The 24,290-nt window shown below is 35.1% G+C and overlaps 1 pseudogene; it reads left to right on the forward strand.

Annotated features, from left to right (window-relative positions):
• The first annotated feature begins 526 nt into the window (after positions 1–526).
• Positions 527–1,869, forward strand: LOC133858667 (transcription repressor MYB6-like; annotated as a pseudogene).
• Positions 1,870–24,290: the final 22,421 nt, after the last annotated feature.

Below are 24,290 nucleotides of genomic sequence, written 5' to 3' on the forward strand. Positions count from 1 at the left end.
AATCAATTTTCCATTTTTCACCTTTTTGAAAGATCTCTTAAAAATTCAAAAATATAAAACAATTCTTAAAATTCAATTAAATCAATCCTAAAAGAACCTTGTTAGTGGTTTTGGATAATGTAAATCAAAACTAAAGAACTACTACTACCAAAAAAAAAAAAAAAAGTGCCGCCTAAATCCAAAAAATCACGATCAATTATGTCGTCAACAACAACAACAAAAAAAAAAAAAAAAGGAGAAAATTAAAGAATGAAATATGGTCACCAAGCCATAACCTATCATTATCAAGCTTAGTGTAAAAAAGAAAAACATGTTCGATCAGGAATTGTACCACTCCCCATCGGTTGTCTACAACGAATGGTCAAAATCAAATCAGTCACGCAGCAGCAAACCACCGGTCCAACCTTGTTTTTCTCAAAAGCACAACCACCCTTGCTTTTTTTTTTTCTTTTTTTTTTTTTTTTTCTAATTCAACCACCCTACCTTATATATACCTCCATTTTCCCATTGTGTTCTTCGCCTCTCTCTCTCTCTCTCTCTCTCTCTCTCTCAAATCTATAATGAGGAAACCTTGCTGTGAGAAGCTGGATACAAATAAAGGAGCTTGGTCCAAGCAAGAAGACCAGAAGCTCGTAGATTACATTCGCAAACACAGTGAAGGTTGCTGGCGTACCCTCCCTCAGGCCGCAGGTGCGTATCACAATTAAATCAAGAACAAGCAGAGAGAATTAACATTTTATATAGAGAAAAATTGTGTAAGAGTTGTGCACTTTTATAGGCATATGAAGTGAAACTCATATAATGGGACCATCACCACCTCGTACATCTACAGTTGTGCATAATTGTTGTGTACTTATCAGCTCTCTTTTATTCATCAAAGATATGTGTGTGTATTAATGGATACGTCCTTAATTTTCCTAGTCATTTTTTATCAGGCCAACTTCGCTGCGGTAGAAGTTGTCGGCTGAGAAGGATAAGCCATCTACGCCCAGACCTTAAAAGAGGCAACTTTGCTGAAGACGAAGAAGATCTCATCATAAGGCTTCATGCACTCTTAGGCAACCGGTGCGTTATCCTGAACATCGTATATATCTATTTTTTATTTTTTTTTTCAATTTTTGTCAATTAATGCAATTGCACCATCAAACTAGCAAAAAGAATTACAATTATGTATATGTATTAAAGGTTAATTTTGATGGCGGGTGGTAATGTTTTTAGGTGGTCGCTAATAGCCGGGAGATTGCCCGGTCGAACAGACAATGAGGTAAAGAACTACTGGAACTCTCACCTGAGAAGAAAGCTCATAAACATGGGTATTGATCCGAATAATCACCGCTTGAGCCGCAGTCTCCCACGGCCTCAAGCCCCGAATATTACATCTTCTTGTGCAACATTATCTGATGAGTTGAAATGTGGTGCTCATGATGATGATCAGCAGGCGGCCGTGAAATACCGAGGCAAAAACGATCAAGTCTCCGACGCCGGAAGTTGCTTCGAGGATGAATCGAGTGGCTTGGTGGATTTAAACCTTGATCTGACAATAAGCATTCCTTTTACTTCTCTTGCTAATGTCGAAGAGGAGCAGAAACATATTAACGTACGTGCCAAATATTACATCAACAGAGCTAGACTTCAGTCCTCCCTCTCCGGCGCTTCTGCGTACGCTTTAGATAATTAACTCCTGTCTATGTGGAGAAATATTTCGACCAAACTTTCAAGTACGTACGTGGTTTCACTTGGATTTTTTTTTGGAAGAAATTAAGGAAAATGATGTAATCTTTTATTGGGAGTTGAGTTAGAGACTAATAAGAAGTAAATCTTCATTTATTTTGTAGTCAGTCTAATAAAAAATAAATCTTTAGTTCATAATCTTTTCTTACTAGAGTCGTCTTAGTCTTAGAAGTGAAAACTTAATTGGTCTCTTATGTAATCTGTAGTCTATTGTTTCTCTATTCAAATGAAAACTACCGATTAATAAGAAAAATAAGAGATAGATTATTGTTTTAGAATACAGTTTATTGTATTTCGGAAGTTAAAACTCTCTCGAAATAGGCATCGGAAATAATGGCCCACTCAAAGTAATCGATTTACCACTTTCTATGTTTTGTTACTAGTAGCTAGAGGGTTCGCATAAAAAAAGGATGGTGGGAAACGTACTACCAGGCACGTACCTAAAAGGCCAGGAGAGAGAACCCCAAGAGTCACAGCAGGCATCAATCGGTCTTATGTTGTTAGCTTATAAGGCATTATATATGGTCGTTCAGATGGGGCACAGCCACACATGATCGTATATGATCTGATTACCGAAGAGCTTTTTTCCTTGCCAATTTAATTAATTGCCCAATGTCGAGTGTGAATTAATAGTGTACGTTTCACCTTTTTGGGGAACCAGTAATTCAGTTCCTATATATATATATATATTTTTAATGAATTCGATAATAAGTGAATAGAAGCCATGCCTCCTCTTATTTGAGCAGATATATAATTGAAGCTCTCCTGTTCGAGTAGGGAAGTTTTGTTTGAGCAAGAGGAACTCACCTGTGAAGTGCAAAAGCTCTAGTCCCCCTGCTAAGGCAGAAAAGCCCTTCTCTCTATTTTTTATTTTTTATTATCCATGCTCTTTTTCTTTGGCTATAGAATAATAAGGGATTCGGATCCCACCATGCAATGTTAAGAATAATGAGTAAAGAAGAGCTGATCGAATATATATACATTGGATGTAAAGTCTAATCCTTTGCAGACGTAGTAACCAATTATTTGTGGGGGCCGGCCGGTCTTTGAATTTCCTATAGCCAGCAATGGATAATGCATATTGATCAATATAATTAATAATTTGAAAGCAAAGCTGTAGATTCCGTTCATGTTACGAGTCTTGAGAGCCAAATCTATATTTCAAGAGATTTATGCAAAACACAGACACTTAAATTATTTTATTTTATTTTGTGCCAGAACTTTTAGATTTAATGGCATGTATATGAAACTAATTAGAAGTATTTGCTAATTCTATGTTGCATGAAAAATTACCTTCAAATGCGGGAAAAAGGTAGGGAAAGAAAAAAAAAAATAATAAAAAAAAAAAAAAAAATAATAAAATAAAATCTCTACGACCAAACATTCAAAGGAGTCATTTGCTAGCTAGGAAATTATTGGAGTATATTTGATTCTAATTTATAATTATGTCCGATATATAGAGTTATTTATATACCCCTTCCAGCCTTCCATGTGATACAATATATGAGACCTCCATGCCATAGCTAGAAAAATCTGAGGAAATTTCATATTTCGGAAGTAATTGATGAGCATGTTGATATGTCTACCATTCGGTATGAATTGATCGAGGAGTAATTTCCGATCAAATTCGGTAAATTTCCTTTTTGAGATATGTTATCGCTCATATTAATTATTTCCAAAGGCTAGATTTTCACCTGCTATATATATATATATATATAGTAGATTGCGACAGGGATTTCCTTACGATCCTTGTCTCTTGGCTTTGCTATGATATAACCAAAGACATTTTGTTTTCAAAGAAAAGATCAAACTGTGAATACAATTGAAGACTATCGTTTAGTCAAAGTTAAATAACGTAACCTAGTTATAGTTGAACTTTATGACCTAGTCACAGTTAAAAATTATTACCTAGTTGTAGTTAAAGTATTTGTATTATGCTCACCTACCCTAATTCTTCTATAATTAAGAGCGTGTTATATTGTAAACATCACCAAATAAATAAGGGAAAATGCTATTTGCACTTCAGGTGCACAACAGGGGTACAACACTCCCTCACATGGGGGTGAGCCCCACACACTAGGACCCACCCCATGTGAGGGGGTGTTGTGCCCATGTGCACTTGAAGTGCAAATAACAAGCCCCATAAATAAGAGTAAAATGTTGACTTTTTCGCTATGGAAAATGATATTTGTACAACACAGATACAACAACTTCACAACACTCCCTCACATGGGAGTGGGCCCCACACACTGAAGCCCACTCTATGTGAATGAGTGTTGTGAAGTTGTTGTACCTGTATTGTGTGGGAAACAATCCTCTTTGGCTATATCCTGTGGACCTAGCTAGCTAGACTATAGACCGAACTACTTAATTTTTTATGTTTTTATTATTTTCTATTTTCTATTTATTTGTCAATTACATTATATTATCTTTCAATATCCACTAAGATTTTATTGTAAAAGAAGGTTATTGGATTATGATACTGCAGGTATACGTATGTATGTACGTGGCAAGCAAATGACCAGAACTCTAGCAAAATAATGTACGTGTTATCCTTTTCACATAACTGAAAAGGTTGTGATTTTTGTAGATAATGACTATGAGTTTGATTGGTAAATAACTCTCACTTTTCCTTTATCTTTTTTACTTCTTCTAAAAAAATTAAATAAAAAAAATATATATATTTTTTTTTTCACTTTTTATATCGTATCAATAATTGTTTATTATTATTCAAATAAAAATATCCACTACAAAACAAAACTTTTTCACTGTTCTATAAAATAATTTCAAACTTTTTTACACTTTATATTATATCAATCACTTTTTATTACTATTCAAAACTAATATTCCACAATTAAAACAATTTGCGAAAGAAAGCTATGTATCTTTCCATGGACCAAGATATTCTTGTTTGGTGGAGGTTTCTTGTATAGTTTTTTTTTTTTCTTTCTTATAAGTACAACAGAGGAAAAGCCTAAAAGCACTTAAGGCACCAGAAAAGAAGAAATGGATTCCCTTCCAAAACATGGAGGAAAAGATCCAGAGCAAAAAGAGAAATTGAGAATGCAGCTAGATAAAAACCTAGTTGCGGCCCAGTTTGCCACAAGATGAACACAGAAGTTTGCACTTTGATTAACATGTTTAGCCGACCAACTAGAAGTTGGTGGAATAGCCAACATGATCTAAGAGATAATAGGAGAGATTCTCCAGTCTTGAGTGAGAGTAGGCTTTTGGATAGATAATGCCACTGTAAGAGAGTCACCTTCTAGTATAAACTGCGGCAAATGTAAAGATAGGGCCAATTGACAGGCAAGAAAGGCTGCTGTAGCTTTGCCATAGACAGGGGTACATGGTGGACTGATAATAGTAGAGCAACTAATGATAGTTCCAAAAGAGTCCCTACAAACAGCTGCTTGTGCAGAAAAATTCGGACGAATGGCAACATCATAATTAATCTTGAAAATGGGGGAAGTTGGCTTTTCCCCACTACCTGCTTTGGAATAAGCTTATTGGACCACGCAGAGTGATGAAGCTTAACAATCCGGTTGATAGTAGAAGAGATTACCATGGCATGAGGTTTCTTGTATAGTTATATGGATATGTGGCTGCACACAAAGATCCCAGCTCCTCGAATTATCACCCTATAATGTTGAAAAGATGTACGTGTTTCTTCACACCCATTTATCGCCGATGGCCCATAGTTGTTGGCGGTAATATAATATATATTGCTCTTTTAAATGCTGTTTAATTTCATTGTATTTTGACACGTATAATTAATAAAAAGGCGTTAATTTATAGTAAACCTAAGTAAATTAATAATTAAAAAGATGTACGATCTTGCATTGACTTCTAATCTTACCAACTTAGATCACTTGATCCTATTAGTACTACACAGGCATGTAGAGAATATGATTCTTTGATCATGGTGATATAAAAAATGAAAAAGATTAAAATGTTTTAATATTAATTATTTTAAAATAATGTGAAAATAAAATAAGAAAAAAACACGTACGCATTACTTTTGTTCTGATCTGTAGATTGCCAAACACCGTCTATGAAACGGTGCCTATCTTCCACGTCACTTACCCTCCCTCCTTTGTGATAGTGATCGATCGTACCATTCCATAATTTTTCTCGTACAGGATGTCAGGCCCTAGCTGTATTGGAAACGTTGCCTATCTATCGTCCTAAGTTTTTTTTTTTTTTTTTTTTTTCTTTAGTGAAATCTATCGTACAAGTTTATTTTACCTTTACCCTCTCTTTATATTTTGAATCAATATTTTTATATTTAAAAAACAAAACTACTTTTTTTTTCCTATAAAAAAATATCATACAATAAATTTTCTTACATTTTCTTATATTAATTAAATATTATTTTTTTACTCTTATTTTTTTTTTTCTCTTTTTCCTACTTTTTCTCTCTTTCCTATATCAATTAAATATATTTTTTTTATATTAAAATAATACATAGGGAATGAATAGTAAACATGTATACATAGAGAATTACTATTTATTCTTAACCCTTTCATCTAAATATAGGGCATCTGCTATGTGAGGTTTTTTGATGTTTTTATGAAATTTTCCTTAAATATAAAAAAGGAAACGAATATAAGGTAACTGTTGCTAATGCTCTAACATAGCGGTCGATTGGGACATTTCAATGGCCTATCAATTTGTTAGGAGAAAGACCCTTCAAGGCTGTCCGGTATAACTGTCAATAAATTATCCATCAATTAATATGTTTTGTTAAAAATATTGATAAAATGAATGATTTTTTTTTTTTCCTTTAAAAAATCAATAAAGAAAGTCCTACATTATATACAAATTCATCACACATAATTTGAGTCCAACCTGAACCTCCTTCCTAAATGGGGAAAAAAAATATCGCTAATCTAGACTTTAAGAGCGTTGATAATTTTCCTAAGTGATGACAGGACTAGATTTAAATAATTTTTAGGAAAATTTCACTTTCTTAATCTCTCTATCAAAGTTAAAAAATTTTCAATTTAGTGTATCGAATTTTTAATTTTTTTGTAATATCACCCCTCTCGTTAGGGTTTATGGTTAAATCAGGCCGTCAAATAGTAAAATGACATTTTATACCCCTATAAATTTTATAAAATTACAAAATTAATCTTAAATTGCGATTAATGTTTTTTTTTTTTTTTTTAAAAAAAAAAAGATTGAATTTTGGAAATTTCTCACCCCTAAACAGATGTGTGATATTGCAAATTTTTAAAAATTCGATACATTAAATTGAGAGTTTTTTAACTTTGAAAAAAAATTGCAAAAGAGATAAAAGTTCAGGAATTGAGTAAATTTCTCCTCATTTGTAAGAATCTCTTAAGAACAAACTTAAAAGAATTGAAGGTGTAAGTAGGAAATTTAAAAAGTAGAGTACGAAGTGTGAATCAATCAACAGACAAAGGAAAGAGACCGTGAAACCTCATCACGCAACTACAACACCAAATGATTAACAGTAATACACCAGGAGGAGCTGTTGTCAACAGATAAAAACTATAACTTATCGTCATCACATTCAGGGGCGGAGCCGGCTCCCTCAGGTTGGGGGATTAAATTGAAAAAAAAAGTTTTGAGAGGTCAAAATTAGAAAAAAATAATAAAATTTGAGGCAAAATTTTAACTTTTTTAATTTTTTTTTTTTTTTGAAAGAACCTTGGGGCTTGGGGGGCCCAAGGTGGCTCCGCCCCTGATCACATTCACACTTGTATTTTGTATTTCAAACGTAAGACTATTAGCAAAAACATCTAGAGATATTATTTACACATTTTTCAAACGTGTATGTAATACGCGCCTCCTAATTTTATATTATGCAATGAGATATGATACATTTACAACCTTTGTATAACTTCTATATAACTCCAATAATTTTCTTAAAAGAAATAAAAAAATCAACCATTGGATATGTAGTACCCATATGTAGAAAAACAAATCTAATAACTAGTTTCAAAAAAAGGGTTGTACAAAAGTTGTGTGCGTGTTTTAATAAACTTGGGAGGCAATGCAACAAACCATTAGTGGGGTGTGGTCTCACAAGCCGTTAGCCCTGAATAAATGGGGCTAGGCCAATAGGGTTCTGTAGATGGGTTGAACAGACCGGTCCTTACCGAAATGTGATGTAAAGGACAAGCATGGTTCACTCTGAGGTGATGCAAAGGTAGAGATGTTTGTATGGATACTTTTATGTATGAAATGATGATATTTACAAATGGATGTTTTTAATAAAATGTTTGAGAGGAATATTTTAAAAAGGTTAATTTTGGAAAAGAACATTGCATTAAAGAGGCATTTATGTGCATAATAAAATATTCACTGTCACACACTAGCACCGGCTTACTTGCTTACAGTGGTGACGTGGACAGCGTGGCCACGTCACGAAATGATTTCCAGGTCTTTGGACTTCAGAGAATCAAAGGAATTGAACACCATACTTGCACCTGCATCGAGGAAAATCCTTTTTTTTTTTTTTTTGCATCATCATCTGAGTATACACAGTAAACAAAACTCAAAAGAAGTTTCAGAACCATTACAGCTGTCATGAAAAACTGTGGAATTGCATTTTTTTTTTTTTTTTTGTCAAATACTATGCAACATCTATGGTGATGAGATTAGCAAAATATTGACTATAAAGAAAAATGAAATACAAGAAAACGAAACAAAATATCACAGGACCATTGGATCAAACACACTCATTAGCCTATAGCTCTAATACCATGAAAGAAAGCATAAGGCTAAAAGAAAATAAAGTGAAATAAAATAAAATGAAGAGAGATTTTTACGTGATTCAGTTTATGACCTACGTCTACAAGGTAAATTCTAAAGGGCTACATTGTTACTCTTATTCCTTGATGATTTACAATACAAATGATCCATATTTATAAGGATGCATAACACATCGGCAGCAGTTTCTGCCTTTCAACTAATGCATGAGTTGCTAAGTATAAATGTTCCTTAAATAATATATTTCTTAATATGATATTTGAACTTTATTTCTGTTATTACTTATAGACCTAAAAGTAACTTATCGAAGAAGATGCTTTGGAAGTAGTGCATGCGTTAAATTAAGATAAAAGAAATTGGTGTTGCTATGGTGAGGTGATTGGTGACGCAAAAGTAATGCTAAGAAGACTTGCAAGTGAAGCATCGACTGACGGAGGTTCACTTTCTTTGTTTTTCCTTACAAGATTAGATAGTAATTTTGGTCTACTCTTCACAAAAATCTTCTAACTTTATAAGTTTAAGATTTATGAGTACAATCCAAGATAATCCTTTAAAAGACAAGATTATGTAATTATCATGTATTCATCATTAAATTATATGTTTGTAGTATTACTATTAGCTAATTAGCATACATTTAATTTTTATTTTTTAACAAATAATTGTGTTCGCGCCTAATAAAATTAAGTGTATATATATATTTGTTTGATAGCTTCTTAATTTGAGAAAATGTTAGCAGTACACCAGGCTGTAGAGTCCATTATAGGATATGGTCGGCCCAGTTGGGGACCCTTTGACATTTTTCTAATTCACAATGAAGTATTATTCCAATAATTACATGGCCCAAAAGAAATCAATAAGAATTAAATTTAAAACACTTCCGTAATTCTCATACAATGAATATATAAAATTGTATGATGCATTTAGTCATGTGGATACTCTACATGGCTAAAGATTGATCCTGCCCAACATTGGATAGTCTAGGTTCAACTCAATAGTGAAGCCACTGTGAAGGAGAAGATGCCAAAAAAAGAGAGTAAGATATTTATCGTTATTCGTTAAATAAATTAAATAATCCCAACAACTAGCAATACCTATGATAGACACCAATTAAAAATTAAATCTCCTTTTTTTAGAAAAACAAATAATTACAATTAAATCTTTTAAAAGACTAAACATGCACCTGTTGGTTGACGACAGAAGACTTTGCAGTTGTGGGCTTCCTTTCCTTGCAGAAGGCTTTGCAAGCTGCTTAGCCGAATTGTAAATTCCAGCCTTTTCGCGTGTAGCCCAAATTAGTGTTGGCCTTTTGTGCGTGTGTTTAATCGTCTTGTGGGAAAAGCCGCCGTCAAGATTTGAGACGCACTCTTTTCATTTTGTTTATGTATGTGATTCTTATTTTATTTTTTTTTTCTTAAATTTCTTTATTTATTTGCTATTTAAAATCTTAATTTGTCAAGAAAATTGAGAAAATGGAAAAACGAAACTCTCTTGATATTATAAAAAAAGAAATGTTAGAGACAATATTTATTTATTTTTTCTTATATTTATCTAACAAAGTTGTTATGGCACTTCAAATACTTTTAACCCTATGGTTTACGGCTTTATACTTTGTCTCATGTGCTTCATTTTCTATTAGAGATGGTGCCTCCGTCCAACTACCGTTCAAAAATTGACGGAAGTCCACGTCAGCACTATTAAGAAACTCACACGTGTACTATGCCCCATTAAAAATAAATTAATTTTTTTTGAAAAAAAAAAACAAAAATATTAAACAACATTAAAAAAATAAAAACTTTTTGAAAAAAAAAAAAATAGAGGGGGTGGCTCATGGCCAGTCTAGGGGTGGCCAAACCACCCTCAATGGCCATGGGGGTGGTTCGGCCACCCCAGGCCAAACGGAAGTGGCCGAGCCACCCCCAAGGCACTTGGGAGTGGTTTCACCCACCCCATTTTGCCCAAAGGGATGACTCCTTTATTTTTTATTTTTATTTTTTTTTTTTTTCAGTTTTAAATTCTTTTTAAGTTTTTATTATTTTTAATATGTTAATTTTTAATTAGACATAAGGACAGGTGTCGGATTTTTAAAGGCAGTGATGTGGACTCCTCTTAAGTTTTTTGATAGAAATACCATTTCCGTCTTTAGCCATAAATGAGGTATCATCTACAATACAAAATGAAGCACATAGGGCAAAAAATAAAGTTGTTAAAAAACAAGGGCAAAAATGTATTTAACCATTTTTTTCTTAAATTTATTTATTTATTTTCTATTTAAAATCTTATTTTTTCCGAAAAATTGAGAAAATGGAAAAACAAAACTCTCTTGATATTATATATATAAAAAAAAATGTTAGATACTATAATTGTATCTGATATTTATCAAACAAAGCTGCCGCGACACTCCCAATTAACCCTTGAATTAATCATTGTTAAATAAAAAATAATAATAATAACAGTTTATTTGAATTATCACGTCAACATTAGTGGACAATTGTAAGATAAAAATAGACTATCTAACACTATTCATTATAAAAGAGGCACGGTGTTGACTCAAAGTCATCCTTCATTAAGAATTGGCAAATTATGAACAGAAAGCGGAAGATAGAGGCGGACCTACCTTAAAGGGTGAGAGTGTTCGCCTGTAACGCCCCCAAAATTAGGTAATGGTTTTACTAAACTTTGAGAGTTATTAGCAGTACCTCTTGAACAATTAATTGGTAATTACCTACTAGAACCACCATTTGTGAACTAATCAGAGTCAAAGAAAAGCAAAAAACAGAAGAATATGAAATTTGAGAATCTAAAAGTAATTAAACCTCAAATAATGCTAGCATCAAATATAGACCGAGAGTTATCCAAAATTTATTCCAATCTAAACAAGCCTGATACTAAGAGATCGTTCACTTGGCGTCTTCATCCTTGTAAACTTCCGAACTCTAACCAAAGTCAACGTGATAATTAACAACATACAACGAGGATTCAAGACAGAGGAGAGCATTGAGTAAGTCTATGACTTAGTAAGTAAATAAATCGTTTCATGACTGGTTATGAAATAAGCCTTAAGAACCAACTTTTAATTGACGTGAATATTTTACAAAAATGATGAGTGTTGCCTCCGTTACTATGCTCTCATTAAAAAGTCATGGTTTGATTTGAAATATTTAGGGAGGCATAGTTCCGGTGACAATACCCTAGAGTTTAATACAGGAGGAAATCGTGCTAAAAGATATTTTGTATACATATATGTCATAGTTTATCCCATATGGTTCACCTAGGATATTAACCCCTTCCCCGCAAGGTTGGCATAGTCCCGATGGACCTTTAATACAATATCGGTACCTCGGATACGACGCATACTGTCACATACTAGCAGCCCAACTAAGTCTGACCTCGGGTGGCCCACGTTACTAGCAAAGCTGTAATCATGACCCACATTCAAGGATGGTAAGCCGGTCACAAAACAATCATTGGATCCAAGGCCCATCATAACACATTATAAACTTTTGACCATAAAGATTAAAGAGCAACCCATATAATACTAAACTTATGGCCGTTCTACCGCACGTACCGGTGTACCATGTCATACAATGTAATAATATGGTTGATTTATCATTTTTATAAAATAGTTATATTTATCTTGGAACAATTATCAAATACTTATGAAAATTTAGCAGGCTTATAACATATCGTTTAAGAAAAGTAAATTATGCTCAGTCAGCTGACATAGGCTATAAAGCTTGCATGTAATGAAAATTGTAAACCAAATAATGAACCAATCAAGATAAAACATTAACTACATGATAGAAGGGTTAAGCAACAAGGGTTACCCCAAATGAAAGTGGATTATCAACAAAACTCCTCCTCTCACTTTAGAACTTTCCTTTAATAAAAAATTGTTGTAAAATAGATGCATGGAGAAGAAATGATGCTGAGAGATGTAAGGTAAGGGGGTATTTATAGGCAATTAATACAGAGGATAAGAATCAACTGATTTGTTCATTTAGTGAACGTTCCTCAAGTGAATAACAAATGTTCGTGTGAATTTTAGGGTTAGATGATCATTTGGTGTATGGTTACAATCATACATTGTACATTTCGACACACGGTACAACATATCAACATTTGTTCGTGGTGGGGACCACGAACGTTCCTGGTGGGAGCCACGAACATTCCTAGTGGAGATCGCGAACTTTTGTAAAAGGGATAAGGGTGACTGGCTATGTCAGCTAGGGTTTCTTTCGAGAGAAATGCTAGACTTCCCAAAATTTTCTTCCAAAATTTTGTTCCCAAATGATGTGTCACAATCCTATGAGATTGTGACACATTTTTCAAAATAATACATTACATCAGATTGTAACACATTATTTCGGAACCAAATTTTGGAGAAAAATTTTGGGATGTGTAGCATTTCCCTTCTTTAATGGTTCGCAAAAGGACAACAAATGTTTGTCAAAGGTGCATCGAATGTTCCAAAAATCATGGACAACATTCGGGGAGGAAAGAAAGTGAATTTAAAAGCATTCTATTTTGTAAAAAAAATATATATATATATATATTTGAGGGCGTGTGATTGGATTAATCTTTTATAATAAAAAAAAGAAAAAATAAAAATGAAAAGAAAGAAAGAAAGATTTTTATTCGGGATATTACATCGCCTACCCCGAAAGGTTTTTAAAAACCTTATAAAATTATTATTTTTATTTGAAGACCCCTACAACCTCTGTGTTTTTGCCCCCACCCAAACTGATAAGTAGACTTTTTAAAAAGTCAAGATGTCAAATGTGAAGCTGAAGAGCTACACCATATTGCATGCATGTGAGTTTTAAGAGACAATGTCATCGATTCTAGTAAGTATATTAGTTACAAAGTCCTACAGCTCATAAAAAAAAATGGCTACAAAGTCCTACAAAAGTCACTTAGGAAAAGAAATGAGTGAATCTGTGAATTTGTTGAATTTCTGAGACTAAAATGCCAACCGCATGAATTTGTGAATCTGCGAGACCCTCCAATAACAATAGTGTAACATGAGTGAGAAGCCAATCTCCGATGAAGCCGAGAAGCTAACCACTTTGCATTGTGAGTTCGCTTGCTAACTCTCTTTCTTTAGGTCTGTATCTTTTTTTTTTTTTTAGAGATAAGTGATTAATTGAGACCCGACAAAATACTGGGTCCTAAAACGCCCCTCCAAACAAAAATTTTTGGTTTCACCCCTGGCGGAAGGAAAGAGTTATGAATATGGAATGGAAAAGCTAATATGCATGCTTACTAGTATAAAATCTGTTAGTTTTATTGGCTACATTCTGTTGACAAAATCACTGCCATGTTAGTGTACTACTGAAACAAGGATGCCGTATTTATCCAGAGTCTTCCAGAATTTTCAGAGTTTAATTCTCAACTATGGAATGCTTTAATATGACAAGTATCAGTGTCACAAGCATCAAGAAGGTTGTTTTCGGATTCCAGAAAGATTCTGTACAATTTACAACTCAACAAAAGACGGTTCCCTAGTTGCCGTTCGGATAGCCTAGTGACACGTTTGGATGCCCCTCAGTGTTCGAGAAGATTTTGAACAGCTTAGCAAACATGTCAGTGAAGACAACAAACAACTGTTCGGACGCTAGGTTAACATCGTTTGGATGCAGAGATTGATCCTTAATGAAGAAATGTGTGAAGTGCGTTATGGAAGTTGATTGCTGCTTGCCGTCTGGACGCCCTCTGTCTAGGTCCAGACACCGCCAAGAGAACTTCGAATCAGTATTGTATTAGGTCTTTCAAAGCCTATAAATAGAGGTCTCTAGGCTTGTATTATTTACAGAATTCGGTATTGAATTTCTTTGTGCTTAGAGAGGGTGTTTAGGTAGAAATTGTGAGATTTGCTAGCTCTCTAAGAGTTTTTCTTTGTGTGATTTGATCATTTGAACTCTAGCTTAGGTAGGAGCCCTAAGCTAAAGGAGTCCATTGAAGACCCCTTCAGGTAGGAGACCTAGTTGGGAGGAGTTCACTTTGGGTTACGTGTTAAAGTTAGAGGTACGATTGCTGCATCGGGTTATGTAAGTATTATTGCCTTATAACTAGCTTTGTCTTCTAAATAGTGGAATTCCTGAGTTTGGCTGCCCCATAGTGGTTTTTCTATTAATTGAGTTTCTACTTCATTAACAAAATATCTATCTCCTTTTAAATTTCGCATTTATATATTTTGTTATAAATTGATCACACACACACACGGTGAATTAGAAGTCTATTATTTTTCAATTGATATCAAAACGGGTTCACTCTTATTGGATTAAATTCCTGAGTGTGATCCGTAAAGCGGGTTCACTCTTGTCTATCAATGTTGATTTGATGGAAAAAGGTGAACTCCAGAGGATGTGCGTCAAATTGTTCAAACAATTTGAATATTTTAAAAGCATTGACCATCTACAAAGACTTAAAAATTTTGAAATAGAAAAAGATGTTCTTATTGCAAAAATTAAGTCTTTGGAAGATGCTCTAATGAACTCAAAAATGCCTCTGGAAAAACCTTTTGATTCTACTTTGAGTATTGATAGTGTTGCTTCTTCTTCACATGCTATGCCTTCTTATAGAACTATGTTTGTTAAACATAGCATGTCTAAACATAATACTCATTCTAATTGTGGGGACAAGGGTAAAAGTGTTGAAGGGACTACTCATAAAAATTCAAATTTTATCCCCACGTGTCATCATTGTGGCGCTAGTGGTCATATCCGCCCTAATTGCTTTCAGATACGTTCTTAGAAACCTTGAGGTAAACAACATGTGCCTAGGAAAGATGAAACTGGTATTGAAAACCAAGTCAAGACCTTAAGTGATTAAGTCAAACTCATTAGTGAAAAATTAGGAAGCCTTACCCTTAATGAGAAGAAATCTTGAGAAGAAATCTGTAATGCTTAATAAAAGGAAAAATACCACCAATAAACAAGTCTGGAATAAGAAAGAAGACAACTTGTCTTTGGTTGCTCATATTGCTTTGAAAATACTTGATACTTGTTTGTAGTATTTGGATAGTGGATGCTCTAAACATATGACAGGTGACAAGACACTTCTAAAGGAAATTCAGATGGGCAGAGGAGGAAAACTCACCTATGGAGATGGAAGTCAATCCAAGGTCAACGGAAAAGGACTTATAGATATTCCGGGACTGGGAGCATCTCAAGTAAAGCTGAGCATGGGGCGGGAGGGGGCGGGGATAGGGATTTTTTTATCCCGCCCCGCAGAGGTGCGGGTTCCCCAAAGGGAACCCGTACCCCGCTGATAAACCCATGCACCGCACGGGGCGGGGATCCCCGCGGGTTATGCCTCATAAAAAATTGGGAAAAAAAAATAGAACCAGATGTGCAAAAATAATTGCTGTACTTTTACTAATCTTTACAACCCATTCTAAATAATACACATCAATAGCCAAACGGACACAAAGCTTGTAGAACAACAAAAATAGTAAAATGCTCTAGAATGGTTCTGTAGTAACTTATCACAAATTTGTAAGAATACATAATTTTTTTGATCAGCAAACTCTTAAGATGAGCTACACTTTGAACCAAAAATGGCTTTGGTGATCTGATAAATGATAATCCAAATAAAACCCAAATTTCGGTTTGTAAAATTAAATGACTGTGTGTAAGAGAAAGAGTAAAAAATTGAACCTATAGTTGTTTGAGACGACTGCGGGTGTGTCCGTGCGTGTGGGGAGGTTAGGGCGTGAGGCGACGAGGGCCGTGCTCGTGTAGGCCATGAGGGCGTGACGGCGTGATGCTGGGATTGCAGGCTTCGGCGCTTAGAAGGAATGAAGGATAGAAATTTGAAGTTAGAACTTAGGGTTAGGTTAGATTGTTATTTGTTAGAACTTAGAAAGATAGAAAAGTCCGAAAAATTGAAAGGGGCCAAAGCCCAAAAGGCTGTAAGCCTGTAGTGGCTGCTTTAGCCTGCAGGCCTGGCCTGCTGCCTGCTTGTTGTTTTAAATTTTTCTACTTTTTTTTTTTTTTCAAAATCTGCGGGGTGGGGGCGGGGACCCGAGAAATTTCAAGGGCCCTCCTCGCCCCCGTGGCCCGTACCATGGGTGGGGGTTTTAGGCTCTACAGGGCAGGTATTGCGAGGAGGGGCAGGTTCTGCGGGGATTTGCTCAGCCCTAATCTCAAGAAGCCTTATATGTGGAAGGACTCAAGGCGAATTCATGTGAATTTTAATTGTACTCAAAAGTCCACGAATCGTTTGCAGTTAATGGATTGTAAGTGCGAGGTCGATCCCACAGGGAATTGTGTTCTTGAAAAACAAAGTTTATATCTAAATTAATCTCATCCTAACCTAGTTCTAAAAAATTGAGAGATTGTATTTGTGAATAAAATCAAAAGGATAAACAAAATTAAAGTGAATGTAATCAAGTAAAAAAAACACTAAGGTATCGGAATCCGTACTCACAAATTTATAGCAACATATATTCCCATCATCAATAATATTTCCCAAAGTTCTCACAATAAAATCTTAAGTATGTTTTACTTTTACTTCAAATATTTAATCCAAACCATTCCATGTATCTGTTCTTTACACAGATCACAAAAGAAATCCAATTTAAATCAAAACATTAATTGTATCCGTAAAATAAATCACAAAGGATATCCAAGAATCATTCCACAAAATTGAGTTGGAGTAAAATAATTGAAAAATCAAACTCATTAAAATTAAAAAATATTACATCACATGAGAATAGTGTTGCTAATCATAAGTGAGGCTTCATCTTCAACCATAGTTGAGGGTTTAGCCTCTCATAGCTAAAAATAACAAGCTAACTTGTATTAAAACAACAAAATTAAAAGAACTTACAATAAGAAAACGTTGCAAGAAGAAGACTCTGAAGTTTTGCTACCGTCTACCAACTATTTTACAAGAGAAAAAAGCATATTTGTTGGTTTTTGATTGGCTGCATTCTATTGACAAAATCACTATCATATAATGTTCCTGGTTTAACAGGGATACCATATATTTCATAGTCTTCAGATATTTAGAGTTTATTTCTCTGATATGGAAATGGCCTTATTATGACAAGTTCTAGTGTCACAAGCTGCAAGAAGTCTATTTTAGTATTCAAGGAAGATTCTGTACAAATTCCAACTCAAAAAAGTTCGATCCTTTGTTTCCATCTAGATGGTCCAGTAAAACGTCTAGACGCTTATTAGACAATAACATCCATCTGGATGACATGGCAATCACGTCCAGATGCCCATTAGTGTTTAGAAGATTCGAACAGTTCAAGTTTGCATTCGTCCGGACATCATGGCAACATATCCGGACAGTCATTAGAGTTTGACAAGTAATCGGATTTCCTTCACAGACACGTATATGGGAAGACAACTGCATCCATTCGAACGACATGGCGACACCGCCCGGACAAGGTCCTTAATAAGGCAAGACGTGGAAAAAAATTGCAACTGTCCAAACGTCAGGGCAACACCGTCCGGACGAGGTCCTTATTATGGTAATTACGTGCAGCAAAAGTGCAACCGTTCGGACGCTAGGGCAACACCGTTCGGACGCGGCCTCAATATGGAATCGCGTGGAGTGTGTTATGGAAAGCCGGTTGGACAGTTGTCCATCCGGTCGGCTTTAGCTTGCGTCTAGACGCCGCCTAGAGAAAACTAAATCAGTGTTGATTTAGGTCTTCTGTAAGCTTATTTATAGAGGCCTCTAGGCATGTAAAATTTATAAAATTCGGTATTTAATTCCTTTGAGCTTAGAGAATTTTTTTTTTGATAGAAACTGTGAAGATCCGCTAGCTCTTAAGCCGTTGTCATTGTGCTATTGCTGTACTCATCATTGAAGTCTATCTTAGAAAGGAGCCTTAAGGTAAAGGAATCCATAGAAGATCATTTCAAGTAGGAGACTTGGTTGGGAGGAGTTCACGTTGGGTTAAGTGTCAGAGTCCTAGATACAATCACTGCATCGGGTATGTGAGTGTTACTGTCTATGTACTAGCTTTGTCTTCTGATAGTGGATTTCCTAGGTTTGGCTACTCCGGAGTGATTTTTCTCTTAATTGAGTTTCCACTTCGTTAACAAAATATTTGTATTCTTTAAATTTCGCATTTACAATATTTTGTTACACATTGTGCACACACACACGGTATATTAGAAGTCATTTGTTTTTCAATTGGTATCAAAGCGGGTACACTATTTTTGGACTAATCTCCTGAGTGTGATCCATATTTTTGTTGACATCTTTTATCATAAATTCTTCTATGTTATCTGAAGAGAATTCTGATACTGAGCTCCTTGAGAATTTTCCTAAACTAAGTAAAAATTCTAAAAATTCCAATAAATAGCTCAAGAAGGTTAAGCAAAAGAAAGAGTCTTTAATCATTAAATTGTCTGAATCACATGCTTTGATTGACTCTTTGAAATCTGATAATACCATGCTATTTGATATTATTGATACACTTGAGAAAAAATTAAAAGAATTTGAAGATCTTTTGAAAAAATTCTCTAGTGATAATTTTAAGAGCATGCTTTGTATTCATTCAGATATGTCTAACAAGCCTGACTTAATTGTTAATGATTTGAGTGCTTCTACCTCACATGCTTCTGATTCTGAATTAGATTCTATAGTTATTAAGCCTGTGAAAATAGATACTGTCTGTTTGGATAATTCTGAAAATTCTTATTTAAATAATTGTGTGAGGCCTAAATCCAAAGATACAGGTACAGAAGCTCATGGTAAGTTTGTCCCTACGTGTCATAATTGTGGGAAAGATGGTCACATTAGACCAAATTGTTTTCTGTTAAGAACCCACAGATCTTAGATTAAGCAGGATGTTCCGAGGAAAGGTAAAGTTGAAAAATCTTCCTCATCCAAATATGTCCCTCCACATAGGAGACATATAAAAAGTAAGGACAATGTTATTTGTAAGAATGCTAACCTAAAATCTGCAGAAACTGTTAAGAAGCATTCAAACAAAAGAAGCTTGCCAACCTCTCATCACTTCGGCATCACCGGTCACATCCGACCCAATTGTCAATAGTTTCAAGCTCAAAAGTCGAAGGTACATAGGGAGTTGCCAACAAGAGCTACATCAGGCACTTTACCTCCAACGACACATCAGGCTTCATGGCATCAGCAGAAGTTTGTTCCTACAAACCAGAGTAGCAAACCAAAGAAGAATAAATCAAGGCACTATAAGAGAAAGCCGCAGAAGTCCAATAGCAACCAAGGCTATGAGGGGTTGCTTAGCCTGATGCAAGGTATGCTATTGAGAATGGCCAAATAGACATGACCCACAAAGCACCTCCACGGGTCAAGCAAGTATGGGTCAAGAATGATGAGACCATTCACCCCTTGAGGGGGAGTGGACTCACCTAGTAAAGGTGAAATCTCACTATTTCTAGGATTTTGGTTCCTAAATCCTAGAGCATGACAAATATGTTTGCATTGCATAATTTATCATGTCATATCTTATTCATGCATTTCATTCTTTTTGAGGAATCATTTATTCTATCCCCCATATTTTCTCTTAATGTCTTGAGAAACTTCTGCAAGTACTATTTGGGGATGACAGAAAAAGCACATCAGGCTGTTGCCTTTCTGTCTTGGTAATTCTGAACCTTTATGTGAACATGTTTGTTTTTACCACACATGTTAGGAGGTGTTTGTGCATTTATTTTCATCTAGCATGTTTTTGTTGTTTTCCTTTTTTTTCCAACATTAAAAAAAAAATGGGTGAGAAGATGCTAAATTTTTATTTTTTCTTTTGATAGATTATATATGATTGAGAGTTTATGCTTGACATCTGCTAAGTTTTCCTATGCATCTTAATGCTAGATAAATGTTTTTCTCATGCGATGATAATTTGTGCACTATCCAAAGCTCCCATAAGATACATTTTTTTTCTCTCTCTAACTTTTAGCTTCTAGAAATTCTTATGAGAGATTTTTTTGCTAAGATGGTCAAATTGACCAACTCGCTAGTTGAACGTAGAACCTAAAAATTCTAGCATTCTCTTTAAGTTGCAGCACTAAGTGATAAAAAGCATTCAAAAAGCAGTAAACATGGATAAATAAAAAGATCTACTACTTATTGTGCTATAAATCTGGTCTTGAACTTGTCCCTATAGAAACGGTCAATGACTAAATCATTGCGAAAATAGATAGTCATTAAAGGACTAAGTAAAAGAAAAGTTCTGCATCTTAGGGAGAGTGTATTAGATGAGGTTGGTTAGGCCCTAATAAAATAAGGTTTGACTTTTGACTGATCTCACATTAATTTTTTCTCTTGTTTAGAAAAGTCAGTTGCTTTGAATCATATCAGCAAACTTTATACCTTATTAAGAAAGCTTTCACGCACACACGCATTCCATGAGTTGTGCAATCTATTTAAAATTTCTGCCTACAATGAAATTTGTGCTAATTATATACTTAACTCTTAATTATATCTTTGCATATTTTTTATTTACTATTTGACTGTCTTATCAGTTATTTATAAATGTGTGTTCTGAAGTTAACTTTAGGAAAAATTATTATTTATGCAAATTTTCTTCTGTCTTTAGCTTTTCAGTGTGAAGCATCCAGACGAAATTGGTCTACAATCCAGACGCATGTGGTCTTGTCAATTGCTAGTCTAGCAAGTGGCCATGGACCGTCCGGACGCATTCGTAACACATCTAGACGCGATCTTTATAGGTTTTTATCTGTTTCTTTGCTTTCTCTGCCATCCGCACACCACTTCATTTTTATTGATTTATTATGTCATGTTGTGTGTTTGTCTTACAGATTTCTTCCAAGATGTTAGCATTCTCTGCACATCTCTTCCCATTCCATAGTGTTTTTTGTGTCTTCCTTTGTTCTTTTAAGTTCTTGTGCTTTCTAGAATATTGGAATATTTATTGATTGAAATATTTTCTTGAGATATTGTGCATAAAAAACCTTTCTATCTATGTGTTAGGTTGATATTTATATATCTGTGCTATTTGGATTGCTATATTTTCTTTTGTAATTCTTTGGCATCCGGCCAATTGACAGCTGTCATAATACCACATTCTTTTTGGAACTAATAGGAACTAATATTTCTTTGTGGTATTATTTTTGGATATATTTCTGTTTAAATCTTTTCAGGAATATTTTGTCCAACACAATATCTGACAGATGGATCCTTTGGAAAACTGACTGTTGTTGAAGTTATATCTTTAAATTTCCAAAGGACTCTGAGTTTAGATGAGCTTATTCCCCCAGCTTATGTACAGCCTTCTGTAGTATCATTCCTCCATATCTACACCAGTTAGAGGTTCAGTGGTGAATCTTCTCTTTCATCTTGCAAACCAATTGCCTAGAGGATTTTAATCTGCGGATGATCAATTTAGGCTTTGCAGACTCAAGCGACTGAAGGTTTTCAGTCCATGGTACCCAACTTCAAGAGTTAGAAGTCGATGTGGCACATATCTAGATTAATGGATAGATTTCTCTCTTTCACTTGGTTTAGTGGATCAGCAGGATTTGGTTCTTTGAGCATTTTTGTCCTCCCTCTATCAGTTGTTTTACAAACTTCTGATTATTTGGGCTTTTTATAGTTTTTCCTTTTCCTATGTTTAGACTTTGGAACTGTAATTTTGGGATATTACATACTCTGTTTACCCTTGTCCTGTTAAGACATCTAGGGGAGTATTTTAGAATTGTGGTTTTTCTATACACTGTTTACCATTTATTCTTTTGAAACAAAAATGGGGAGTATTTGTATTTTTGGACCGGGAATGTATTTTTAAATCGAAAAAGTGATTTTTGTCTCAGAATGGCCAAATGGGGAGTTTGTTGGTTTTTAATTGGCTGCATTCTGTTGAAAAAATCACTATCATGTAATGTTGTTGCTTTAACATGGATGTTGTATATTTCAGAGTCTTCAGATATTTAGAGTTTATTTCTTTGATATGGAAAGGGCCTTATTATAACAAGTTTCAGTCTCACAAGCTAAAAGAAGGCTATTTCAATGTTCAAGGAAGATTCTGTGCAGATTTCAACTCAGAAAAGTCGGATCCTCTGTTTCCGTCTAGACGGACCAGTAAAACGTCCGGATGCTCGTCAGTTAGCAACATCCTTCCGGACGCCCATCAGTGTCTAGAAGATTTGAACAATTGAAGTTTGCATCTGTTCGGACGTGTTGCTCCAGACGTCATGGCAACACATTTAGACGCTCATTAGAGTTCGATAAGTAATCGAATTTCTTTCACAAACACTTATTTTGGGAACACCCCTGCATTCGTCCGGACGACAAGGCAACACCGTCCGAACGAGGTCCTTAATAAGGCAAGACATGGAGAAGAATTATAGTCGTCTGGACGTCAAGGCAACACTATCCGGACAAGGTCCTTACTATGGTAATTACGTGTAGCAGAAGTGCAACCCTCCGGACGAGGCCCTAATATGGAATCGCGTGGAGCGTGTTATGGAAAGCCGGTTGCATAGTTGTCCGTCCAAATGGCTTCAGCTTGCATCCGAATGCCGCTTAGAGAAAATCAAATCAGTGTCGATTTAGGTCTTCTGTAAGCCTATGTATAGAGGCCTCTGTGCATGTAAAATTTACATAATTCAGTATTGAATTCTTTAGAGCTTAGAGAGTATATTTTAGGTCGAAATTGTGAAGATTTGCTAGCTCCCAAGCTGTTTCCGTTGTGCTGTTGTTGTGCTCATCATTGAAGTCTATCTTAGAGAGAAGCCTTAAGGTAAAGGAATCCATAGAAGACCCCTTCAAGTAAGAGACTTGGTTGAGAAGCGTTCACATTGGGTTACGTGTCAGAGTACTAGATACGATCACTACATTGGGTATGTAAGTGTTACTGTCTATGTACTAGCTTTATCTTCTGATAGTGGATTTCCTGAGTTTGGCTGCCGCGGAGTGGTTTTTCTCTTAATTAAGTTTTCACTTCATTAACAAAATATTTGTATTCTTTAAATTCCGCATTTACAATATTTTGTTACACATTGTGCACACACACACGGTAAATTAGAAGTCATTTATTTTTTAATATTTATAGACTGTTTTTGCTAGGTCTTTTAGTGCTACTCGATCTCAAGAATGTCAATTTTGGAAAGAATATTGCACAGCTTAGGTAATTAAACTAGCTTGTCTCCCTAGGCCTCCACGTCTCTTGTGATTTTAGTGCTACCATTTTCCTTATTATGGAACTTGTCTCTTTGGATTGGTGCCGTATGAACACAATTACAAGAGAAAAGAAGAAAACAAATACTGCAAGTCCTAGATTCGGTGCTGTCCAGGTATGTAAAGAATGTGGGGCGTGATTCTCTGTTGTTCGGTGCTTTAAGACAAGCTGGAACTTCCCTTGTTCAGTGCTACACATTCACGTTTGCCAGGAAACGATGCTGCCCTTTCACGTGCATGTCTTGGTCTCTTACAATTTTGTTCAACTAATATTAGTCTCTGGCACCTCTTTTGAAATTTCATGCATGGCTTCTAGATTGGAGAATAATAATTGTTTCCAAATTTTGCACGATTAACTCGGTGCCAGGTATGGAAGGAAGTTGTGTTTCAGTGCTTTGTTGATCACGTGCATGCTAGCTTCTTAAGGAAAAAGTGTGTCTTCAATGTTGCCAGCTCACATGTGTCTTGGTTCCACATTGCTGCCAATATTCCTCCTAGAGAACACATGTCCTAGTGCGGCCAATGCTCAAAAGCAATGAGTGTTTTCTCTGTAATCTATGAGTGTTTAGCCGTGAGCTTTCTTCATATGAGCTTTGTACAGCTTGTCAAAGTCATAAGCATCATTTCTCAACTCCTCTAATTCATTGAGTTGGAACTTCCTTTGAGATCCAGCC

The sequence above is a fragment of the Alnus glutinosa genome, chromosome 1 (assembly GCF_958979055.1).
Source record: "Alnus glutinosa chromosome 1, dhAlnGlut1.1, whole genome shotgun sequence".
Lineage (NCBI taxonomy): Eukaryota > Viridiplantae > Streptophyta > Magnoliopsida > Fagales > Betulaceae > Alnus > Alnus glutinosa.